The following is a 24,139-nucleotide window of genomic DNA, read 5'->3' as shown; positions in this document are numbered from 1 at the left end:
ATGCCTCTAGCTTCTGCTTTAAACAAGACAGACTATATTTTGCAACTCCGAAGGGCAGAAACAACTGAGCAAGGATGTTTGCTTAAAGGCTTGCAAAGTGCATGGACAAAGTGCACGCTGTTCAATAATGCTTTTTCAAATACTTCAGCTTGTCCTTGTGCAGGTCAGTACTTCTTTCTAGTTAAACTTTATTGCAGTTGGTCACAGGAGAAGCATGCAACTGTGTGCTTTCCACTCTTATTCTAGGTATGGAGTGATGGAGCAATCTGTCTTCACACATGCCGAGTCAAGAGTTCTTAATCCTTTGTAAATGCACGGGAAGTTACTCATGTTTAGAAAATCTGACTCTTCTCCTTTGGCAGATAAGGGAAAGAGAATGTACAGTAGACGCTGCTGTTAGAACTTCAGTGGGTACCTAAGCATACCTCATTACGACCAAAACCACCCCCCAAAACAGCAAACTGCTGATTAAAGCTGTACAGATTGGCTTAGAAGACAGCGGTATGTAGCCTGTATGATTCATGAATTGAGTCGTTCTCTTTCAAACTGGGAAAAATGGAGTGCTGCATCCCATTTTTCCTTCATGTCCACCTTGAAGAGCCGTGCTAGCTGGAAAGAAACCAGAAGAGTGCAACGGTTGTAATCACAGCTCTAGGAAATGAGACGAGGGTGAAAGAATTAGGGTCATTTAGAGACGAGAGGTGATGTGATAACAATACCTGACTGGTAAAAAGGGGATGGGACTAAGGTATAATCTTGCCTGAGAAGACAAGCGTCAACAAAGTCAGATTACAGCATGCTTGAAACCTTGGAAGTCGTGGAGTTTCTAATCCTGAATGTCTTCTAGGGTAGGTACCATTTTCCCAGCTCTGTTCTTCTCCAGTTGCATGTGATGTGCTTCTGCAGTTCTTCCAGTTCAGTGTTTCCTCTAGGACCACTGCTGGGAGAGCCGGGTGCTTCACACGGACAACACCCCCCGCCCTGCCAGCTAACCGCCTCCGGAGAGCTGCCCAGTGGGCAGCTGGTCCATCAATCCATGTATCTTTTCCCTTCGTTTAATGTCTTGGTCTTTGCTTTCAGTTTGCGAGCCATCTCGGAATTCACTCTTACGAGCTGTTCTGCGGGATTATTAGAGCTTTCAGGCATCTTTTATACGAGCGAAAGCTTTTTTGCTGGGTGCTGTCAGAGCCCGCGGTCACCGCGGTCAGGTTGCGTGGAGCAGTGATCCAGCACCTTTGCGAAGGGGTGCTGGCCGAAGACGGAGAGCCGAAATACATGTTCGAAAGAACAAAGTAGTTCATGTGAAAATCTTCTTTATGCTTGGAAAGTACAAGCAAAGCAGCTTCAGCACCTTTTCACCTAAAGATCCTTTTTAAGTAGGACACCTCAAGCGAAGAAAACTCCTGACGTTAACATTTGCAATACAGTTCAAACCATTTCAGATACTTTGTCTTGCACTGAAGGACTGAAACCGACGCCTCTTGATTAATGTTCACATAATTTCAGCCAAGAATCTTCTTTAACTGAACAAAGTCTTCTGAATTATTTAGTATGATAGTTAGGAATACTACATTTGCCCTCAAGTTTTTTTGTTACGGCAGGACGAATATCCCTGTTTTCATTAGGCAGACTGGCCAGGAGTGTTTTCCAGAATGCCCACATGTGATATTCCTGGTATGTACGTATCCCCTGCAGCCTGCTGCTTCGAGATCTTCAGGCTGGCGGTGGCCTGCTGATTTCAGTAAGGGCTGCAGACCTCAGCTTGGAGGATTTGGACAGTGTGTTTCCTGGGGCTGCTCCTAGAAAGGCACAGTTGGGTTCTAAGGATGCTAAAAAGTTTGAATCCCTTCACTTCTGGGAGCTCCCTCCCCTTGGCTGACCATGTTACACATAAGAACCGACAGGGAGTTATAAAAATATGTGGTCTATCCAGCTGAGAAAGAGGGAGGAGGAGTTGTCCATGTCAGAAATATTTGTTCAGCTGCTACTGGAGTAAGGCCAGTCAACGTTACTGTTTACAGTATGAAGTGTGCTGCAGTTCATTTATCTTCGAACGATAACAAAGCAAGATAAAGAACCCATTCTTTGGGACATTTTTGAGAAAAGTTTCAGAGGAACAAAACTGACCCGAAACTTCAGGAGCTTTTGTAAAATTTATTTACTTGCTTGGCTGCAACGTCCTATTCTCTGTCATCCTGTACTGACCTTGGCATTCCCCTGCCATGTCCAAAAAGCACGAACTGGGATGCAGCTGGGGAGCGAGGAAACGCTGCAGAGCTCCCGTGGGGGTGTCTGAGCGCAGGCGGAGCTGTGCCGCCAACCCCCCCTGCAAATTTCAGTAGCATCATCTCAGGGTAGCAGTGGACTGAGGGGATGGCATCAAACATTTCCCACAACCCCTGCACACCACGGGGCAGCTGGAATACAACCGGTTCCTGGGGAGAAACACAGCAAATAGCACTAGAAGTGGTATATGCCCATGGAAGAATGGGGAAAAAAAAAAATGTTTCTCCCAGGAAGAAAGTTTCGTACAGGGAAGGCTCCTGAATGTCTTTTTGAAAAGCTTCTTCCCCGTTCTGAAATACCAAGAAACGTCATCTGTGTCAGGAAGCCTTTATTTACTTATTTTGAAGACAGAATGTTTCTGTTATTGCATCTTACTGTAAAGCAACAGCTGTTTTTGTCATGCACACCTCAAGGACCTTTACCTTTACAGCCTCTGTACTGCCTTTACTGTCCCAGGATAGCCTTTCCGGGGATTTTCAGTTGTCAAAGAAAGAGAAGTCATGCTTTTGCTCTTTTGTTTTCTATTATCTTGCTCTAACAAGTGCCTGAAGCTGGCAGCTACCGCTAGCCTCAGTGCAAACCCCACAGTGTCTACAAAAGAATAAAACAGATCTCATCGCTTTCGGTTCCCTGCCCTGAATCCGTGTCATTAGGCTCATACTTAGCCAAGAGAGGGAAACTGCTCTCCCACTGTTTGTTCCCTCTAGTTCTTTAATTTTGTGTGACTATGTGGACACAAGGGAGAACAGGTTTTCTGAACAGAGGAATTCAGTCAATAGAGCAATCAGACCTGAGGGTGCCTAATCTTTGGACTCACAGCAAAAGAAGCCTGATTAGACAATAACAGATTTATTTTTTTTTCTTAATATGAATGCTTAGATACATCCTCCCTCCACAAATTATGAGCTCTTATCCAGATCTACTTTGCTAACCGAGACTAGATTTTCAGTAACAAAATGGTAACTTGGGTTATTAACGTACCAGTTCAAGTTCAGGGCTGTAGAGGGACGTACGGTTTCATTTTATCTGCTCAGCTGTGGTAAAATCTAAATGTTGTCTTATCTAAATGGAACAGAGCAAACAGAAGAGACCAAGGCTGATAGCTGCCCGTTCAGCAGAGGGCTGTGACTTCGGGCTGATTCTGTACTTCTTACCCCTGTTGCATCCACTGCCTGGTTGGCATCCCCTTGGCCACAGGGGACACAGGGGAGGTGACATCGGGGCATGGCAACCAAGAGCTAGGAAATCATACCGACCGCCTCAGTGCTTCCTGGTAAGTCCTCTGACCCGTGACGAAGGACTGGGCGTGCAGAGCAGCGTTCCCCTCACCCCTAGCCGCAGACCACCATGCCCACAGAGCTCCACACCGCACCAGTTACGTCTGTGTGTCCAGGATAGGTGCCGAGTTCTGGGTCTGCACGTTTCCCACGCGTCACCCTGTTTGCTGAAGCAATTCTCTATTCATTGACAGATTTGACACCAGTAAAGAGGGTGGCACCCCCGATCAGTGGCATTTCAGCAGGGTTGTCGGTGTTTGCCAGGGGCTAAGCCTCAGGGTGCCGGCGTCGCTTGCAGCCTGGTGCCAAACAAGGTGGCCAAGGCAGCAGCAGCAGCTTCCCCTCTCCTAGCTCGCCAGCTGTGTGCAGTGCTACTCGGGGGCGCACCCAAGCACTCCTTGAGGTCATTCTGTGCAGACATCCGTGCACTGCTGTTATAAATTCCAAGCACTTCACCTTGGGAAAGGACAACAAGCAAATGTGGTACCAAATTGATAAAGATGTATGTTCAGAGAATTATTTTTCTATGACCGTTTCGGTCTTCTAATTCTCTTCATTAAAAGACAGAATTGTTCTGATCCTCCTTGTTAACACTTCAGAATAGAAGGGTATCAGTATGTTATCCTGCTACTCGTTAGAGACATCAAAAACCATTTAGTCCCTATATATTGCTGCCTGTGAAAACTGTTACTGAGTGAAAGTTTAAGCCATAAAATAGGAATAGCTCACCTCGGTGGTACTGACTGCGATTCCTCCAATGCGTTTTTATTCAGCTAACTTTGCTTACATCTACGAATAACACTGTTCAAAGAAAAGGGAAAGACCAGTTTTGCAAGCCCATCCTGAGGAAGTGATACAAGGCATTATTAGATGTGCTTGAGGATGAGTCAGCGTTCTTATCTTACATCACCCTAAATAAATTATACCAGAAGCTGGGCTACGATCACAAAACAATAGGATGGGGAAAGTCAACCAATTCTGGAAGCCTTCAGTGTAGAAGTTGATTAGGAATGGAAAAGACGGTTCTGGGTTTCACAGAGCAGCAAAGCATGGCTGATAGCAAGAGAGGCAGGGGAGAAAGCAGTTTCTATAATGGACTATTTGTCCAGCACCTCTAGGAGAGCACGTTGGAGAGCTTGGACTGGGATGATAAAAATGTATAAACCAGCAAGGAAGCGGGAGGTACGGCAGCCCACCGGGAGTGTGTGACAGAGGCCTCACAGATCCTGCAGAATGAGATTAATTAGTTTCACGTGGTTACCTCTCTTCTAGTCATCCTTTAAATCCCTGCACCCTTCAGACCTCTAGTTTATTCAGGGGACGTTCCCACACTTCCCTGCACCCTTACCCCTGGAGCATTGCTCGTCACGCTGCAGTAAAACACCTCGAGATCCTGCTCCTGCCTCTGAGGTCATCCTCAGTGAGATGGTCCTGTGCCATCCTAACGATACCCACTGAAGGTTAATTAATACAGGTCGTTTGTGTCCTGGGCTTGATAAATGCAGAAGACCGCTATTGCTAGGCTCTGATATCAGCCTCGGTCATTCGCTGCTGAAATCTTAAAAAGTAGTACCAAGAAACAAAACGTGTTTGTGGATTTCAGGAAGAGTAACCTATCGGGCAGAGACCAAGAGCAATTACCTAATCACAGCTGCGCTGAGGAGTTCAGCGAATTACTCATGAACTTGTGAGAAACAGGGAGCACAAAGGTAGCTGTAATTATCCTGTGCTAAGGGTTCTTCATGCCGTGCAGCAGAAATGGGTAGCACGAAGTACCTAGGACCCCCCGTGCGGCGCGGATGTGGCAGGTGGCCCCTGCCAGGCAGCTTTGCTGAAGCAGCAAATGAGCTCAGCGTGTCTCTTCAACAGACCTCATGTGTCCAAGCCACCACAACTTAGAGTTCCGTAAAGAAAATTCTGGAAATACCATCCTCTGCTGAGTAAACTGCCCTCCGCTGAGCTGGGCGAGCCGGGCTGCCCACGCTTCCTGCCTGGAGACCGTTTTGTTTTTCCAAGACAGATTTTATTTGCAAGAAAAATTACATGATTGTATGTAAGTTACAGACAAAATGCAAGGGCTGCAACTTCAAGGAGCTGTGTCACCGCAGACATTTTTCTTACCCCTCTTGTAATAAGAAGTGCATGAGAATGTTTCGTTATGCGATACCCAGACTCTTGTGTAAAGGTTACAGGGCGGATGGTTAGAGGGTGATATACTTTATGTTCTTTTAGAAAACACCAGCGCGGTTTAAATGGCCAGATGTTACACGGGTGGCGGTCAGCCACCGCCCGGGATGTCGGGTCGGCCAGAGGGGTGGGAAGCAACACTCCCAGAGGGAGCAGGGAAAACTGCAGTAATATTTCTTCCCTTCCTAGGCTTCTCCCTACACTGTCTCCGTGGCCATCCCCCGGGGGCTGCTCGGCGTGCCCCGTCCCTCTCCGGGCTAACGCTCCCTGGGCGCCCAGCAGCAGCCGTGGTGCCTCAGGGCCAAAGCGAGAGGTGCCGCACGCCGGCACTGGGGTCTGGAAGGGGATGACTCCCCTGCTGCTGGAAAAGGGCTGCCCGGCCGCCGTGGGCGGACTTTGCTAAGTTCGTCCCAGCAGCCTGTGCCGTGCTCTCTGCTGATAAACACAGGACTTCAGCCCAGGGCTCTATCGCAGCAGGGCAGATGGAATAAGGGAGGAGGTAAACAGGGCACCCAGAGAAACTGGGAGGGCAGCTCTTGTCTCTCCCCCTGCCTGTGGGATGCCAAAGGCCGGCAAACTGTCATTACAGAGCCTATTAATGAGCATAATGAACTCCAGCTGGAGGTTTTGAACTCAACGTTTTAAACCCCCTCCCTCCTTGTTAAGGGCATTAAGCAGTCACTTTTTCCAAGACCTTAGGGACAACCACTTCCCTCATATTAATTCAATCTTCTTTAAATGATCAAGGCTCTTTCTGCTCCTTAGGTCTAAGAAACAGCTTATAGACTATGTACTGAGAGCATTGCCCCCCCACCAGAGGGGACTACAACAGAGGGATGAGCAATACCTGCTACCCGCCGATGCCATGTGTGTAGAAAGGCAAGTACAGTTTCTTTTAAGGTGTCTCAAATTCAGAATGCTTTGAAAATGTGTTGGGGGCTTTCTTGTTCTGTTAACGTTTAATGTGAAAGGAAGAGCTGCAGTAGGAGAAAACAAACTTGCTATTCTTTTTCTTCCAAGTATTCAAGGAAGACACTTCTTCACCCTCTGCAGCTCTTCAGCAGACTTCCCACCGCAGAGAACACTGATAACTTGTATGTGCTTTGCCAAGTGAAATACTATTTTTGGTATGAGCCTACGGGTATGATTCAGCAGTTTCCTAGCTAGCAAGTAGTTCAAACCTATCCCAGAGTATTTTAAGACTTGCTATCATGTGTTTCTTAGTAACAGTTTTCCTCTCTTGCTTTATCTGTGATTATATGGTAAATCTATTAATGTATCACTCATTAATAATAACTATGGGAGCACACTGGGTTATACAGTACAGTGGGAGGGCTCAGTCAAATGGATACAGTGGCCGCTAAAGGTACTTATGTTCAATATAATTGTTACGGCACTCTTTTAAGATATGTTAATTCTTGTGAGAAAACTAAGCTTGAACTAACAAGGTCTGAAATCCTTGAAATACAACCCCAGCAGGGTCAACTCCTTGGTTTTGTACCATCCTACCTATGTGTCACGCTGCACACGGGTGGAAGGATTAGTAATCTTCTCAAGGCTGCTAGTGCAGATGTAGCAACTGGTGTTGTAGTTCCTGGAGTGGGGTTCTGGTTGTGGTTACCTATTTGACATTGACAAGAAAAAATTAACACCGTGGTCAGAGGTCAGCTGTCAGGCTGGAAACTTGACCTGATGGCCTAAGTGTGAACACAAGCATAATGGAAAAGGTGGGATTCAACTGTCTTAAAATATGGGATGTGCGTGTGGGAGGCTCTTGTTTAATCTGCAGCCGGGTGTGCGTTACTGTGACTGTCGTGTGTTGGGGCTTTGTTCTGCATAGCAGAAATACAGCATCATGAGCAGCAAGTGGTGTTCCTGCTGCCTTAAAAATCTCAATTAGAACTGAAAAGGAAACACAACTCACATGACGGATGCTTCAGCAGTTTACAAATCCCCTTTCTTTGTTCACACAGGACTGCTTTGCACAGATCCCCTCTCCCCGCTGCCCTGCCATCCTGCTGTGTCACTGGCTAATAGCAAGTGTAGGAGCATCTCCGCCTCCAGCTTCCCCAGCAGGGACCCTGAATAGGTGCTTTACTGTGGGAAGGCACTTGGGTTCCCTTACTACAGCAGCCCCCTTGTCCCATAAAGCTGGCTTTCACAGCTCCCCCTCAATCTTCAGGCAGAGAATAGGATGCAGCACATCCGATGCCCCTGGACACATCCAGCCCATCCCTCGTCGGGAGAGGGAAAGCCCGTGTGTAAGATGCTCCCCTGGGAGCCGCTGCAGCCTCCAGAGCTAGGGGGTGGCCAGGGTCCAGCAAGTGGCCTCCCAGCTCCCTGCAGCAGCCACCCTACCAAGGGACTGCCCAGCTCATTTGGCTTCTGAGGGGCATGAAGATTAGTGGGGTTGTAACAGGGCAACTTCCAGTGTCCCTGAAATCGAACGTGTTCCTCCAGAGAACAATTTCTTGGTATTTCCTTTGCAGGGAGGGGCAGGGAATGAGAGGTGGAAAGAATCTGACCTGATAGCACAGTGCTTGCTGAGAAAGCATGAAATACCAGCACAGTTCTCCGTGGAGTTTAGTGGTTGCTGTTGTTCATATGGGAGTGAGGCACCTGAAAGCCTTTGCAAACTCTGTCCGTGATCTAGAACTGAAGTTTCCACTTGGGCAATAAAACTAGAGATCAGTTGTGACTGAACTGGGGAAAAAGATTTCTTGAGAAGGGAGGGGGGAAAAAAACCAACTGTGGATCTTGCTCAGCCTCAAACATTTGAACATTCTTGGCAAAACCTGCAAAAAATCAACAACAAAAGAACATGTGCTCCAAAATATATTTTGGGAAAGCCAAATTATTGGGCCTTATCCAAAGCATGACTGGAAAAGCAACATGCTCTAAACAAAAGTAACTCTGCGAAGTGCAACATTCAGATGTTTTTAAATGTCAAACCTGAACAACTCACTTATTTGCTTTTTTTCACTGAAGTGAAGAGGAAAATCTATTTATTTTAGTTGAAGCTGTTCTGATTTAAACCAAATTCACAACAAAGCTAGTTAACACCCTAGCCCCAGCCTGCTGACTTGTGCTTTGGAGGGTACCGGGTGTATGAAAATGAACTGGTAAGATTGAGCATGATGCCACAGCAAGGCACCAGCATAGCAACAAGCCAAAGAATCAAGACAATAAAACCCCTCCGAGAATGAATCCGTTGCCCTTTGGCAAAGGTAACCTAAGAAAATGGCTGTGGAAGGGTTTGGGAATTTGTTCACTCAGCTGTCCAGGGGCAGGATTAAACACTTTGGCAGTGAAATGCAAATGTGAGGCATGTCACGGGAGGTTTTGCCTTGGCTATTGCTGGCAAAGTAGGGCCCTTAGGGTGCCTTTACTCACCTCTTGACCTAACCAGCCAATACAGGGGGAAAAGTGTTTATCAGAAGGTACGTTAAAAAAAATCTGGAGTAGCTGGAGTAGCGAAAGCTGGCCTGTGCCTGCTGCCTTAACGCAGTATGAATTAGTAACTGACGATGGAAGCTGCTTTTTTTCCCCCCTCTTCCCCCCCCCCCCCCCCCCCCCCCCGGATTCCCACAGTTTACATTTTTGTAAGCAAGTGAAGCTAAATGAAAATATGAATGCCTTGCAGACCTCTGGGCTTGTCAGCCGCTATGTAAGGCAAAGTTCAGCGCTCTGTGCTCCATCGCTGGGATTCTTGGCAGCCCAAGCTTTCCTCCTACCGCCGCTGGAGCCGTGCCACGGCCGGTTCCAATGTCTCCTTGTTTTAGTCTTTGAGAAGCTGACAGAGGACGTCTGGCATTCCACCTGTATCTTTCCTTTTTTTTTTTTTTTTTTTTTTTTTTTTTTGGTGCTGGGGAAGAAAACCCACCCTAAAATCAACTCTTGACACTGCTGTGTTTGGTCCTTGAGGAAATTACTAAAGCATTGAAATTTCACTAGAAGTTCCCAACACTTTGGGCAGATCCTTCTGTTAAACAGAAGTCTCTGGCAATCCAAGGCACTGGTAAAGGTTACGGTTTTGCAAAAGCTTGCACTTAGTTTTAGATTCTTCTAGCAAAGGTGCTCGTGAAGTTCCTAGGTGGTGACAGCCTTTTCTTTGTGTCTGGTGGTTCGTTGGTCTTGTTGTTTGGATTTGGGTTTTTTTCCCCTATATGCAAGAAAGTCCCTTACCAACACACATTGTGCTTCTGGACGGAGGCAGGACTTGCTCCTGCCTGCTCAAGCTTTGTTCTTCTAATATATAAAATAATACACTGCTCAAATTGCGCATGCCGGTGGTTCCATGTGCCCGGAGAGCCAAACACCCTTCTAAAGCAGGCTCTGAAATCACTTCACCTGTGATTTTCATTAAACGCTGTTTAATGAAATCAGAGAGAAATCTGGACAGGACCTTCCATCATTTAAAAGTTAATACAGCGTTGCCTTTACCACTCATCTTTCATTTCAGATTCTGGAAATGTTTAGAATGAGAAGGATATAAACATAAAGGTTGGGTGCCACAGATCTGATAAGGCTATCGATTTGAAGCCTAAACCTTTATTTTTCAAGGTAAACTTTGACTCTAAATTCTTGTGGCAAGCACTTGACACAAATCAACTCCCTGCGTGGGCTGCTGCCCTCAGGAATGAGAAGGAACTAAAGCATTGCTGCTCTTACTAGTAAAGTATTATCAGAATGACAATTACAGCTGCTCACAGAATCACAGTCCACTTTGCCGACTGCAGACTTTGATTCTTTGCTGCCCTGAGCGGGAGTTCTGCTCTCAGGATCAGCAAAGGTGTGCCGTCTGCTCCGAGACGGCTTTATCACGGCTAGTATAGATTTTTGAATTGCATTAAATCGCTGAACCCGAACTCTGATTACGAGTCACGGAGCAGCTGTTGCAGAACGCAGTAACCTATCTCTGAAAGAGGAAGCAATGTGGCGCTTTGAGGTAGAATTGTAATAATCAGTTTGTTAGGATTTGTTAAATTTTTTGTATTTTTTTTTGCAAGTTCAAGCTTCTCTTTTAAGTTAGGCTTCATTCAAGGAACGATATGGAGCAGTTGCTGGAATGATTTAAGCTTTATGAACTATTGGCATGGCAGCTCAATTACTTCTCCCTTTGCCTGTAACAGCGCTCATTATTGGGTTTGTTTCCTGAGTTTAACAAATGCCAGGAAAATTATGCGCTTTAAGCTGAGAAACTACAAGTGAAAAATATGCACGGAGGAAGTTTTTCAAAAAAGCCTAGGTTCTGTTGGCTGGCCGAGGTGTAGGAGTGGGCACACACACAAAAAACCCCAACCCTATGTGCAATAACCAGCACTCTAAGAGAAGCTCTCATGTTTTGCCCACGGATTGTTGTTCATCACCCATTGCAGAAAACCAACAAAAAATGGTCAGATTCTGGAAAACTTCTGCTTAACTACTAACACGGTGGAAACTTCGGCTGTCCTGCTCTCTGACAGGGTGAATACAAAGGTTCTCCATGAACTAGCAGACAACCAGCTTTAAAGGTGACTCTACCATTCAGCCTGGCTGATCATCTTTAGCTTGATATCCCAGGCTGAGCGTGTTCCTGAGCTTCCAAAGAGTGGGAGCGCTTCGAAAGGCTTCGTTAAGGAACGGCTCAGAGCTCCTGTCCGCGTCGGCATTTCCCCACCCATCCTCCCTGGAGCACTGCACCTCTAAATGCACTGTGACACAGGGCTCCGTTCTCGTGCCACATCCCTGTCACAGCGTGTCTAGTACTGGAGGAATAAAAAATAGTGTATTTTTGAGTTGCTTTTGATGGAAAATCAGTAGTCTTCATGATAATTTGTGAGGTTTCAAACGCTCATTTATTGCCAAAGTAGTGGAAATATTTCCTTAAAGAGAGATGCGGTGTACAGTAAAACATTTCTCAGCACATCGAAGAGATGTGGATGTGAGGCGCGTGATGGATAAAACACCATCTGCGGTGTACCGAGTCTGCTTAATTTAACACGGCAAACTTCACCCGAGCCATGAAACACACCTTCTGTGCAGGCAGTGCTGGGGAAGCAACAGCGTGCTGGAGGGCAGCTCCATCTGCTCGCCGCTGCTCAGAAGCTGCGACTAGCCGGGATGCTCCAGTCCCTGTCACCATCAGGAGGGTCACTATGCCTCTGGGTACGAGCGTCTGTCAACCCCACAACATTGTCTACGTGAACCAGAGAATTCATGCGGCACCCTTAACTCAGGATCGCTTGGTATAACATCTGCTTTATTTCTGCATTATTTCTGGTCTTAGAAAGAAAAAATCATGTTTCTCAGCACAGACAGAGCAAATATAATCATGCTGATACTTGTAATTGGGGAGTTTCATTTCCTTGAAACTCTTCTCTTTCCTCTGCCCTTGGAAAAACAGAAATGCAATTAGGAAGTCAAATTGCTGTCTATTAGTTATCTATGGAAAGTTGGCACATGCTTCACATGATCTTTATTTTTGTCTTGAAAAGAGCTAATGTGCTCTTTCACCTTGCATGTGGTCTGGAATGAACCCCTAGCTTTTGTTTGCCCTAGTTTAGAGAAGTTACTTTGTTGGGGTTTTTCTTAATTAACGCAAGCTAGAAATTAAAAGAAAACCACCGCCCAAAAACACAACAAACAAAAAAATCCCCTAAACAAACCAAAAAGACCCCACACAAACAAACAAACAAAAATGACAAAAAGAAGCTTAAAACTTAAGGTAAATATGAGTTACAAATATATGTGTAATATTAGTTTCAAGTAATTTCAGATGCTAGGATAAGAAGGGATTCTCAAATGACATTTTAATTAAAAAGCGTTTTTGTAGAATTCATATGGTGGGTCAGAAGTTATTTGTCACGCTGTATGGACGCTCGCCAGAAAGGGGGGGTGGGGTGGGGGCAGGAGGTAAGGACAAAGCGGCTGCAGGCTGCGAAGGGGCACCCAGCAGGAGGGCTTGCCAAGGTGCCCAGGCACCTCGCGAAGTGCAGGAAGAACAGGATAAAACCCAGTAAGGTAAATAAAAGCACATAATCTGTCTGCCTGTAAAGCTCTAAGAATGTGTTTTCTTACATGTCATCTGCTGAAGTTAGTCCATCAGGGGTTGTTCCTGCCTTTTGGTGAATGAAAGTTATTTTTTATTCAATTTACTTACTATAGCATCAGAAATGCAGGGTGGGTTGTGTTTGTTTTTTTTTTTATAAGTCCTGCAAATACTCCAGCCTCTTGAAACAGGGAAGTTGGGCTCCTCAGCTAAGTTCTGGTGGAGAACTACACGTTTGAGGGAAAATGGGTTATACTGTGCAGTACTACACCCATAATATGTGCACCAGGAGTGATGGTGCATCCTCATGTAAGCATACGTGTACTATCAAACTCTAAATGTACACAAAAATTGAGATTTCAGAAGGGGAAGTTTCTTGAAAAAGGAAACCTTAGCTGTAAATAGTCTATTTTAATAGATCAAACCCTGAGTTCAGTGCATTCCGATTCCAGCAACAAGCATGCTCTGTGGCTGGCCCCAGGGAGCAATCGCATTCATTGTGCTCATGACACGTAAAAATATACAAGAAATTGTACTTCTGAGGTTTCACATCCTTTCACAATGTAATCAGAAGACCCAGGAGCAGATGCCTGAGCAACGCCAGGAGTACTGCGGAGTCATATGTTTCCCATGGAAATCATTTGTGACTTCCCTCTCTTTACTGCCACGCATCTTCAAAGCACAAAACCAGCTTGTGTTTGGAGCGGAACGACTATTTGCTTTACATCAAAGTTTTATGTAGTTCTTAATTCAGACTAGGTTTCAAAGGAGCCACATTAACGCAGGTCTGTGTAATGCGTGGGTGGTGATGTGCTTCCCCCCCTCACACTTTCTGCTGGTAGATCTCGCTATACTTTACAAATACTAACGAGCCAGCTGCTGGCCAGAAAGAAAACGTGGTCTGCTGTTTGACAGTAAGGACTGCTGCTAATTGTTGCTCATTCCTCCTGGTTTTGCAAAGAATTTTGAGAGCAGCCACCTCCACACCTTACCTGCTGTGTGACCTTAGCAGGATTATGGTCTGATATATCTCCAAGTATTTTAATTTTAAGCATCTGGGTGGTCTAGTCCGATATCGTACAACTTCGCCTCTCGGGATCATACCCTTGTTGCTGCTTGGATTGTTCCTAGGGGTAAGAATTTAAAATAAAACCCAGGCCTGTTGTCTTATGCTTAATGGCTTAAAGGGCTGCCTGAACAAGTTGTTTGATGTCACGTTCGTGATGCAACTGCAACACTTGAAAAAAATGAATTAGGAAGAGAAATTAATATGAAAAAAATCTATATGTTCTGTGTATTGTGCTGTAGGAGTCTATCAGTTGAGACAGCCATTGAACACAGATGATATTCCATGATAACCCCGATATTTGGATCCGCATATTAGGCAACTTCTTTCATCCTCAAGGCAAGCGTTGAGTGTTAACTAATAAAGAATGTGGACAGTGATACTCCTACCTGTACCCAAAGCCCTGCCTGTGATCCCGGGGTGCAGCTGTGTGCGGTGCTGCCGCCGCGGTGATGTGACCCTGCGCCGCAGTGCACTTGGGTCTGGCCCTGGAAACTGCTGGTCCTGCAGATTATTTGTGAACTCTTTGCTTTTGAATTTCACGCTCGGTCTAAAACTGATGTGAACCGAATGCTGCTTTTTCCTGAAAAGGCTAAAATGGCTTAATTTCGTAATGCCTTCACGGTAAATAGCCATTCCAGCCGTTGTGTCTGTAGTTCTCCGAAGGAGCTATATGCCTACATAGGGCAAGAGGTGAGAGTAGCTCTTTTGCAGTGTTATATTTACCACTGTTATAACTATATTTAAAGATTTCTAGAATTGATGTTTTTTAAACAGGGTTAGCTCCTGGTTAAGTTCAAGAACAAAACTAAGACAGAACTTGTTTTCGTTCCTGCTGCAGTCCCTGGCTGTCAGGAACTGAGGCAGCAGAAGCGTTTTGCTTCCCAGGCTGCTGCAGCACAGGTGACAGCAGAGATGGGCGCTGCTGCACGGACGGGACTTTTCCTGGTGGTGTGACATCGAGGGGCAGAGGGTCCCCTCAGAGCAGGGAAACCTCAGCCCCTAACCTCCATCTGGGGGGGAATACCAGGCAGGAGTATCAACTAAATAGTTCTTCTTAGTGTCTACCTGCTCCTTATGCAGTGTGTCAACAGTTCTATTTTATATTTTTACTTTACACCTTCCCATCTCCTTTTTCTACTCACAGACTCTCAGTTCTACAGCAAGATGTGCTTCTTTCCAGGCCAGCCCCAGAGAGGAAACTTGGCAATAAAAATACAAATGAAACATCAACATTGTATGTATAGACATAAAAATGAAGTGTCTAGGGAGTCCAGTTTAGACACTGTGCTTCCTGCTTACCTCTTTGGCTGCCCTTAGACATCGCTGCCCGCCTGCAGACCGGTTCGTCCAGGCTGCCAGACTCGCTGGAGTCCAACCCAAGGGCAGCGCCATGAACTCCCTTAACCCCGACGCTGAGTCTGCGTCTCCCACGTGTCAAACCCCTTGGTGGCTCCATCTCTGCAGGAAAAAACCGTGAATATTAAAATAGTTTCTAGTGACCAGAGCCTAATGGAAGTCATCATTCCTTTGTTCTCTTCCTGCAGGGGCCAGGGTGAATTTGCATATTCTGTTTTCTTCTTTTAATTTTTTTTTTTTTTTTTAGTTTTTCCTTTTCTCCCCCCTCCTCCCAGTGCGTGTTCTGCCGGGATGGCTGTGCGGTGTGGCCAGGGCAGGGGAGCTGCTTCCTTGGCCAGCCGTACCGAAGACATGCCGCCTCATGAAGGAAGTCAGCCCTCGGGAACCAGAGGAAGGAAACACTTTTCCTGTTTCATGTTAGCCCTCGCTAAAGCTACTTTTGTCATTAATCTAACCGGTTGCAGTTTGTTGGTACAAAGAGAGAGGTGTATGTTGCTAATCTCTGAATGTCTTTCCTCTTTGGAATTCTAAGGTGGTATGAAATCTTTGGTGCAGCCACATTTTTTAATGGGAAAAATGGTATATTTTTCCTTTGTTCATATATCTAGCCACAGATCACAAATCGAAGATAAAAGTATTTAGCGAGAGGCATACTTCATTCTTTCTCCATCTCAGATATTTTACAGGGTTTCTTTATCTAAAAATAGATTTTATCTAGGACAAAAGTTGTGCTTTGAGACAGTCTAGGAGATGCTTCAGCAGCGTGAGGCATGCTCTGTGGGAAGGGAGCCATCAAGGATCGTTTCTGCTCCTTGTCATGGTCCTTCCTGGGGCCCTGCAGGTCTCTGTGGGGACATATTCCAGCGAAACTACAGACACACACACCCCCCTCGCTGTACCTGCTGGGTGGTTTGTTCCTTGGCAAAATCATTAAACTAAATAAACGGTGTAGGGAAACTTAAAGGAAAAACGGAGAAAAGCACCTTAAAAACGGGATGTGAGAGTACTGAAAGGAAGGCAGCGCGTTACTCAATAGTTGCGTTGTTTTTTTGTGGCTAGGCAAACTGTTTTGGCATGGCTGCGAGGGCTGCTAAGCGCCAGAGATCCCCGTTTGCGCGGGGCGCAAGCCGCAGCGTTTGTGGTATCAGCCGGCTCGTTGGTTGAGGTGCTGGCTGCAGGGGAGAAGTGCTGTGGCTGGTGCCTGGTTCAATGACCAGCCGTTCCTAAAGTAATGGCTAAAGAATAAAAATGACCCTTTGATCGTGTGATTTTGATCTGAAGAATATATTCTTGTGATTAAGACAAAGCCTGGCGTGGTTTCCAGCTTTAATTTACTAAGGCAAAATGTTTCACGTGGCGAAGTATGGGTTTGAAAACTGTGTGTGAGAAATAATTGAAAACTGTAAAATATCCAACTAGCCTCTGAACGGCTTCGGCGTGCTGCCTACGGTAATCTCATGGTTGCTGTGCGAGATCAGCGCTCGCAGCAGCATAAGTAGCTGTAGATCGTGCTTTTAGCTTTAACCTTTGGGATCTATGGCCTCAAAACTGTTTAATTTCACCTGACAAATTGTATCCGGTGCTTTTTGTGTATTTTCTGAGTTTGTGATCAGAAATTGGGATCGGTTTAGCTTCTCCAGAAGTGAAAAATGTATATCCTGAAACAGCGCCGATGTACCTGGAGGCGCGGCTGCCCGTCTGAGCACAGGAACCTCCCGCCGGGCGCGCAGGGACCGCGCAGTCACCCGCTACGAGCTGCTCTTCCATTACACATTGCCCTAATCCTTTACATAAATACTGAATACATTTCCCCCCGTCTTTCTTAAAAGGCTGCAGATTTTAAAAGCTTTTCAACAATATGGTGCATGAAACAGGTTTCTCAGCAGGACACTTAACTTTGCTAGCGGAGAAGCCTCGAATCTGTGCGGTAATGCTGCCGGTTGCCCTAATGACCCCAAGAAATGAGTCTCAAGTCCCTGGCACAAATTGAGGTTTTTCAGAGAGGGGGGTTGTTTTTAATCGTTCACAACTATACAGTTCATAAATTTCTTGAGTGCTGACACATTGCCTAGTGACTCCTTGCGCTAGCTTCGCTTAGGATGCAGAAGGTTAACACCGAATTGCACGTGACTTCAGTGCCGTGGAGCAAGAGTCCTCATCCTTTCGGTGGCAACCTCACTTTTGGGTTTAGGGAGGTGTGATATGATTTCTGCGTGTGAGGGTTCTCTTGGAATTCAGTGGGTTGGGTTTGGGTTGCATCGGTTTAGCTCCTGGTTTGGGAACTGCTGCAGTAGACAACTGCTTGTGCTGAGTGCGATCGATAATATGTGCGTTATTTCCAGCCAGGGCAGCCCAGGGACAGGAGGTAAGCTGCATCTTTCGTGACTCCAAGAACTGGTTGTAGAGGTTACCTCAGCGGGATTCACTCCTGTATACATAAAGAAGTATATTGATAATGGGAAATGTGAAAAAGCATCTATAGATATTTGAAATACTCAATATTATAGTTGCTTCAAAGCTGTGAATTCTTTTAGCCACGCAACCTTAGGAAACACACAGACACTGAGTGCGAATGCAATTACATGCCTGATCACCTTGACCTGCTGGTGTACGCTACACACGTCAACCCAGAAAGATCACGTATGTGTGTGTTCAGCTGAGACTCTTGCTTAGCAGAAGGGTGCTATCTGCCCAACCTTCCCATCTGACTGACCTCAGGGGCTTCACTGGGGTTTGTCTGTAATCCTAAACACGCACAGGGAGCTGAATTGCTGTCCAAATAAGCATTTTCCTTTTATTTTTTTTGGTAGATCTAGGAACTCAGGTCTTTGGGGAGCTAAAGACTGTCATTAAACTTAACAGACTGGCAGCACACGCTTAATCATATAGAACCTCTTCGCTTTATGTGGTGTTTGAAATCCAGAAGCTCATTAAGAACATGTGGTGCTACCTCCTTGACATGAAACTTCCGCCTCTTCTACCTCCATTTCCCACCCTCTGAAGGCCTCTAGGAGTCTGAGTTTTGCAAACATGTAAGTAATTTCTAATACACCTGAATTGTCCCAATAAATTAAATTAGTCTAACTTTGTGTGTAACTCACATGAAAGGACTGGGTCTTTCAGTCTGTAACTTTAATGACGTTAAAGTTCTGAACAGAGAGAGACTGACATTCGGATTTAGATCTTACTTGGGCTTGCGAAAACCGACAGGCTAGAACTGCATCTAGGATTGTAGAACAACTTCAGGCGGCTGGCAAAGCAATTAGTCTCTCTGACTAGACGTAGTTAATTAGCGGTGCCTACTGCTGTGCGTTCCCTGCACCTACAGCTTTGTGTGCCTGCCATCAGGGCCTGATCGGGGAGAATTATTTATTTAGTCCCCTAAACTGCTGGTGTTGCAATGTTAGAATTGCGTTCTTTTTATCCTTTTAAGCAGTGCTATCTGCTCCAGTTTTAGGAAAATTAAATCGAACAAATCATGAATGTTCTGTGCATATCATCTGGCTCCAATTACCTACTTCAGAAAATAAAATAAACCGTGGTGGAACTCGCTCAGCTCACAGGCGTGCAGTCCAGAGGCATGGTACTGATTAATGAGGTACATGTTTGGGACTCACCCACCGCACAGCTCAGTGGTTTCTCGGCTTACTGGTGCGTTGCAGAGAGTTCCCCGACAGCTCTCGTTAGCACGCAGCTGGGAGCTGGCCTGGCCCAACTACAGACCAGGCGAAATACCGAAAGCAAACAGATCCTGTGCTACGGAACGGCGCCCTGCATTGTCTTCATGCAGTACTTCAAGGATCCTTTTACCATGATTTCCGTAGAAGAAAGTCAGAAACAAGTGGCTCAAGTATCACAGGAACATAAATTAAGTATAGGCGTGAAATTTAAGGTAAATAAATAGAAGACAGTTTCCTAGTAACTTCTTTTGGCTAAGATGTTCAGAAAAGTAGATGAATTAAAAAATAAAATCAATTGTCCTGAAAGTCACATTTCCTCTTTCAAAATGACCAGTTGTTTTCAGAGTGTGACAGTGTACGTGACTGAAAGAGTTTAGTGGAACCAGGGGTTAGTAAAATCTGTCTAAGCAGTGATATCTGACATCCCAGGAATATGCCACTTGATAAAGGATATGGTAAGAAATCTTGTCTTGTTCTATGGAATATACCATCAATTTTTAAATGGATTTATTCTATGGAATAAGATTATTCTTATTCCCAATTATTCTATGGAATATACTGTCAAATTTCTTTAAAGATGGGCTATGTGCATGTCTAAAATGTATTCTTCCTTTCTCTCCATTTTCTCCAGTTAAGCGCAGCCATGGGGTAACGTTACCTTAGCAAGGGGTGCTGGGGTTCCTTCACCGTTCCTGGGGCTCCAGGCAGTGTCCGTGTGCCTTCCCTAAGCTATCGGTTAGGACTTGTCGTCTTTCTCAAAAGAGAAGATGCTGTAAATACTAACTTCTTCTCATATATCTACTGGTTGTATCAGTACAGTTGCAGGAGGTGGAGAAGTGGAGTAAGCCAGAGACACAGCTGTTTGGTTACTTCTAGAATATTTTTTCCTCTTTTTTTTTTTTTTTTTTTTTTTTTTTTTAAATAGCAGAAGTGTGTAACTTAACTGTGTCCTCTGGAAACTTGAGGCTGAAGGTAGATTTACTGTCAAGAAACTTTTCAAAGTATTGAACCTGGATTTAATCTTTTGCTTCTGTCTGTTATACTCAGATGTACAAACATGGTGCCGCTTCCCCTCCTTGCTTTTAGACACTGTTGCAATAAAAGATTACATATGTAATTAAATGAGTTAAATTCGAATAGTCTACAAATATTTGGAGGATGCTATGAACTTTCTAAACTATTTTTGAGGTTACTCATTACTTCCATCAATTAATGTTTGTTTAAATGCAAACACAGCTGTTCCGTGTGTTTGTTCGGTTGTTGCTCCTCTCGCGAGGGACACTCTAAGTGAGCAAACGAAACACATCGGGTTGGCAAACCTGATTCCTTCAAAGCCTGTAATCCCAAATGACAAATATACTTGCTCTCCAAACCAGGGGGATGTGTGGGGGTGGGAAATTGGCTTGGGTTTGGGTTGGTTTTTCCCTGATGTTGTTGCCCTCTGGTTTGTAACTTGCCCTCGAAGCCATAAAATGAACCAAGCTGAGCTTCTACTAATTGCTTGTCGGGTGGATCTTGTCTCCACCAGTGTGGCGGCAACGTGCACATGCAGAGGGTCCCCTCTGTGCCGTACGGGGAATGTGTATTTGTACAAACCCAGCAAATTCACTTTGGACTCTCCTCGCTACTTGTGTAGGTGGCCGGGCACAAGCCCTGCCTTGCTGCAGGTGACATTTGGGCTGTATTTCGGCCAGGCGGGCTTCACCTGGTCAGAAGCAGCGACAGTAATCCTTTCTTTGCTTGAAGAACTTGGACTAACATATTTGCCTGTGCCTTGCAACCCTTCTGGTCTGAAATCTGCAGCGTGTATCCCTGTTTCACTCTTGCTTTACAGAAACCAGCACCAGAAATACCCCCTGCTTTGGAACCCCTCTCAATAACACCATCCTGCAGGGCGCTCCAGCCTTCCCCAATTGTTCAGGTTTTTCAGAAGCCTTCTAATATTCTAGTTTTTCTTTCTTTAAATATGGGTTTCCTTCATTTCGTGCCTATTTTTCATTATGAAGGTGGAAGGCCTAACCTTTCTGATAGTTTCAGCGAGTAGTGAGTAGAGGATTAGCAAACTTGCACAGTGGGTTGGTTCACGTTTCGTTCTCTGCAGTGTGATCTCATTAATGCATAGTCAAATGGAATTTGGAAAATGAACACTGGATAGAAAAAAGCTGCTTTGTACCTTTCAGATTCCACTCAATAAATAATTAATGTTGACTGGATCTAATGAAAAGGTAGACTTTTCAATTTATCATTTTAAATTGGATGTTTACTATGGAATTCCTTTTTCTTCTAATTTCTTGAGAAATAACAAGACCTAAAGATTCTGAGATCATTTCTGTGGAACCCTGCTGATCTCATTCTTACTAAATTCCACAGACCTGAGCCTACAACTATTATACAACTTAAAAGAAGATGACAATTAAAGTGATTATTTCAGTAAAATGTTAAGAAAATTAACCTAATCCCAATTGTTAAGTGGACAGATTTCTTTTTCCTATTGTGGAAAAAAAAAATATAACCAATAACTCCTAAAAAGGCTTAGCCTTCTGAGGTCTGTCAAGCTGTTCATATTTTACACTTTATTTAGACCAGAGCCATGTTTGCATTAGTCTAGGTATTGCTTCTTGGTAACTCTTGAATCTTTTTCAAAAAGGTGTCTGAAACCACCGTACGGTTTAGATTCCTTAACGAAAGCAGCTGACTCCTACAGCTCAATTCTCTTTTCTTGTTAGTGAATATTTAGCACATGAAATGGAGCGCGATGGCTGTTCCACGTTTCACGACGGATGCGGAGAACCAAGCAGCTGTGTTCACGTCTATAGCGGATTTTTTGATCAGCAAGTACTTGTGAATGGGAAAACTATGTATGCTTTGACAGCAGAACTCCACTGTTCCTGCCAGCGCTTCTCCTGTGCAAAAGCAAACTGCACTTAGCCAGGAGCACCACAGACACGATGGCCGGAGCTTGACTGCATGTGGAAATTAGAATCAAAACACAACAGTTCCCAGATGCTATCTGTATCTTCCTTTGGAGACCCTTTACTTCTCTGTAAAGCTCTTCCTTTCTTTCTTTTCTTTTTTCTTTTTTTTTTTTTTTTTTTTTTAAGAACCCTTTTTGTTTTAATTTTATTCCTGTGACTATCAGGTTTGGATAATAGACCAGTTAGTTATTTCCTGAATTTACTGAGGTCTCATAAATTCAGATTTACTGAAGTCTCATACATTTGTTCTGTAATAGTGCTCTTTAGCATCTGCTGTTTGGTTACTTGCATCTGTGTTGATCACTGCTGTTGTTGTTTTAATTATCTTCATAATAGCTTGCTCCAAATTCACAGACCCCGGAGCCTTACATCAACAGAAATCTTCCTTTCAAAAAAATTTAAAAAGAGTAATTGTTGCCCAGAGTCAAACCTAAGCTGTTATATAGTGGTGGTGTCTATTGTGCGATCTGCTGTGTTGCGCCTGTACTGTTTTTGGGTTGTCTCTGGTGGAACATCTTTATACTAATCTGAGTTACTGTAATAAAATGATTACAACATTTTAGTAACTCTTCCAGTCCATTTGATGTGGCTGCAGGAAGCCTCCTTTCTGCTTCTCCTAATCATTCTTACTTAGAAACTGTGACCTAGACTGACTTTGTTAATTGGGGTTTTGTTGTTGTCGTTGAATCTATTTTGAAGTCTGCAGGTCAGCAGGTTTTTGATGCGAGGTTCTGGTCCCTGCGCATCAGTGCGTGGTCACCCGGGTCACCGTCCCTGGGTACCACGGGCGGGAGCGCGGGGGAGTGGCGCAGTGGCCACCCCTCTCCCTTGGCACGGCTGGGCAACGGAGTCACAGGAAAGGAGAGAACTCCGTTCTAGGTTGGTTCTGTTCGAAAAATGAAACTTGCTGCAATTTCTCTGTGTGCGTCTCGCTCCCCTCCCTGATAACTTTCGAACCCTTTGGTCAGTGTTAACCCTGTTGGGTGGAGAGGTTATGCTGCCGACACCGGGGCGAGCAGGCGGTAAGAGGAGGGAGCTGCCATCAGCGTCCTGCTGAAGAGGAGCCTGTCGCTTGGCACCACAGAATTCGTAAGGAAAAGGGACGTGAATGCTCCAGGTAGACAAAAAGTAGCCGTTGGAGACCAAGTGGAACCCAAAGCCATGAGATTATGGAAAAAGTAGCAACACTGTGCTGTGCATTGAACCTTTTTGTTTTTCTTCCTCCGAAAGCTTCAAGGCATGTTTCTCTCTCACTTTTTTTCTTTGTTCTTTCTTTCTTTGGTGTTTTTTTTTTTTCTTTTCTTTTCTTTTTTTTTTTTTTTCCTTTTCTTTTCTTTCAACTGTTCCCCTTTGCTGTTCTTTCTTTTGCTGATGGTAGTCTTGCAACCTGAGCGGGCACCTGTGAGCCTGCCGATTCATTCTTTCTTGAGTAACAAAGAGCTAAGCACACTGAAAATATATTTTTCTGGATGTAGGATTTCTGTATTATACATCACACAGTTGTATTTAGTCTGAAAACCTGAATAACATCTGAATAAATACCTTTTTAGTGCAAATAGGCAGCTCCTCCCCCCCCCCCAAATGTCTGTATTTGAACTGGTACCCATCTTGAAGTTGAGGTCTCAAGCAAGGTTGTGTTATAGACAGATTTTCACAGCATTGCTGTGGGGTCTACTGCACTGTTTTCCCTAACTACGTGAGCGGCTTGTTTTATTGCTGAGCTAAGAAGGGTGGCAGGAAACCTCCACTATTTGTGTATCCCAGCCCATCTTTAATTGTTTTGTAAGTAGTTCTCCTTACAATGCATTATTCAAAGTTTAAATGGGTTTGGAACATTCTTTGCTGGGTAACTGGAAAGCTATTATTTATTGCTTCCAGGTGATTTGTGCTGATGTGCATTCAGGGTGGTTTTCTGGCTTCATCTGAGCCAGTTGATTTAGAAGTGGGGTTTTGTTTTGCAAGTGATGTGAGTTTTTCTTTCCATTTAATCCTTGAGATCAGCTAGTGGATTTCCCATAGAAAAGGAAAGACAAACTGTCACTGTATCCTGAGTCTACACACAGAATATGCAGTCCAGAAATAACACACTGCGCTGACTGATGGAGCGAACACTACGAATATTTTCCTTTCCTAGCACATGCGATAGTTCTCAGAAATCCAGCTTTCACTTGGACTATGCCAAGCGCAAAAGGGCTCTTTTCAGTATGGCGCATTTCAGGGTTTAAATAGTCTCCTTGTACTAAGAGTATATGCGCGGCTTTTTGCTTTTGTTTACACTT

The 24,139-nt window shown here is 44.8% G+C and overlaps 3 long non-coding RNA genes across 3 annotated transcripts; 1 reads left to right on the top strand and 2 right to left on the bottom strand.

Moving 5' to 3' along the window:
* Positions 1–3,932: 3,932 nt before the first annotated feature.
* Positions 3,933–5,107, bottom strand: LOC121093056. The gene is made up of 3 exons (XR_005829467.1): positions 4,912–5,107; positions 4,293–4,789; positions 3,933–4,019 (listed from the first exon to the last, which is right to left on the bottom strand). It is a non-coding gene; the product is annotated as an uncharacterized LOC121093056 (long non-coding RNA).
* Positions 5,108–16,519: 11,412 nt separating this feature from the next.
* LOC121092205 lies at positions 16,520–19,631 on the bottom strand. The gene is made up of 2 exons (XR_005829223.1): positions 19,544–19,631; positions 16,520–17,633 (listed from the first exon to the last, which is right to left on the bottom strand). It is a non-coding gene; the product is annotated as an uncharacterized LOC121092205 (long non-coding RNA).
* LOC121092206 lies at positions 17,647–22,066 on the top strand. Its single transcript, XR_005829224.1, has 3 exons — positions 17,647–18,237; positions 19,517–21,110; positions 21,612–22,066. It is a non-coding gene; the product is annotated as an uncharacterized LOC121092206 (long non-coding RNA).
* The last annotated feature ends 2,073 nt before the right edge of the window (positions 22,067–24,139 follow it).

The sequence above is a fragment of the Falco naumanni genome, chromosome 8 (assembly GCF_017639655.2).
Source record: "Falco naumanni isolate bFalNau1 chromosome 8, bFalNau1.pat, whole genome shotgun sequence".
Lineage (NCBI taxonomy): Eukaryota > Metazoa > Chordata > Aves > Falconiformes > Falconidae > Falco > Falco naumanni.
The sequence above is the reverse complement of the archived record's forward strand: the minus strand, read 5'-3'. Positions and strand labels throughout refer to the sequence as shown.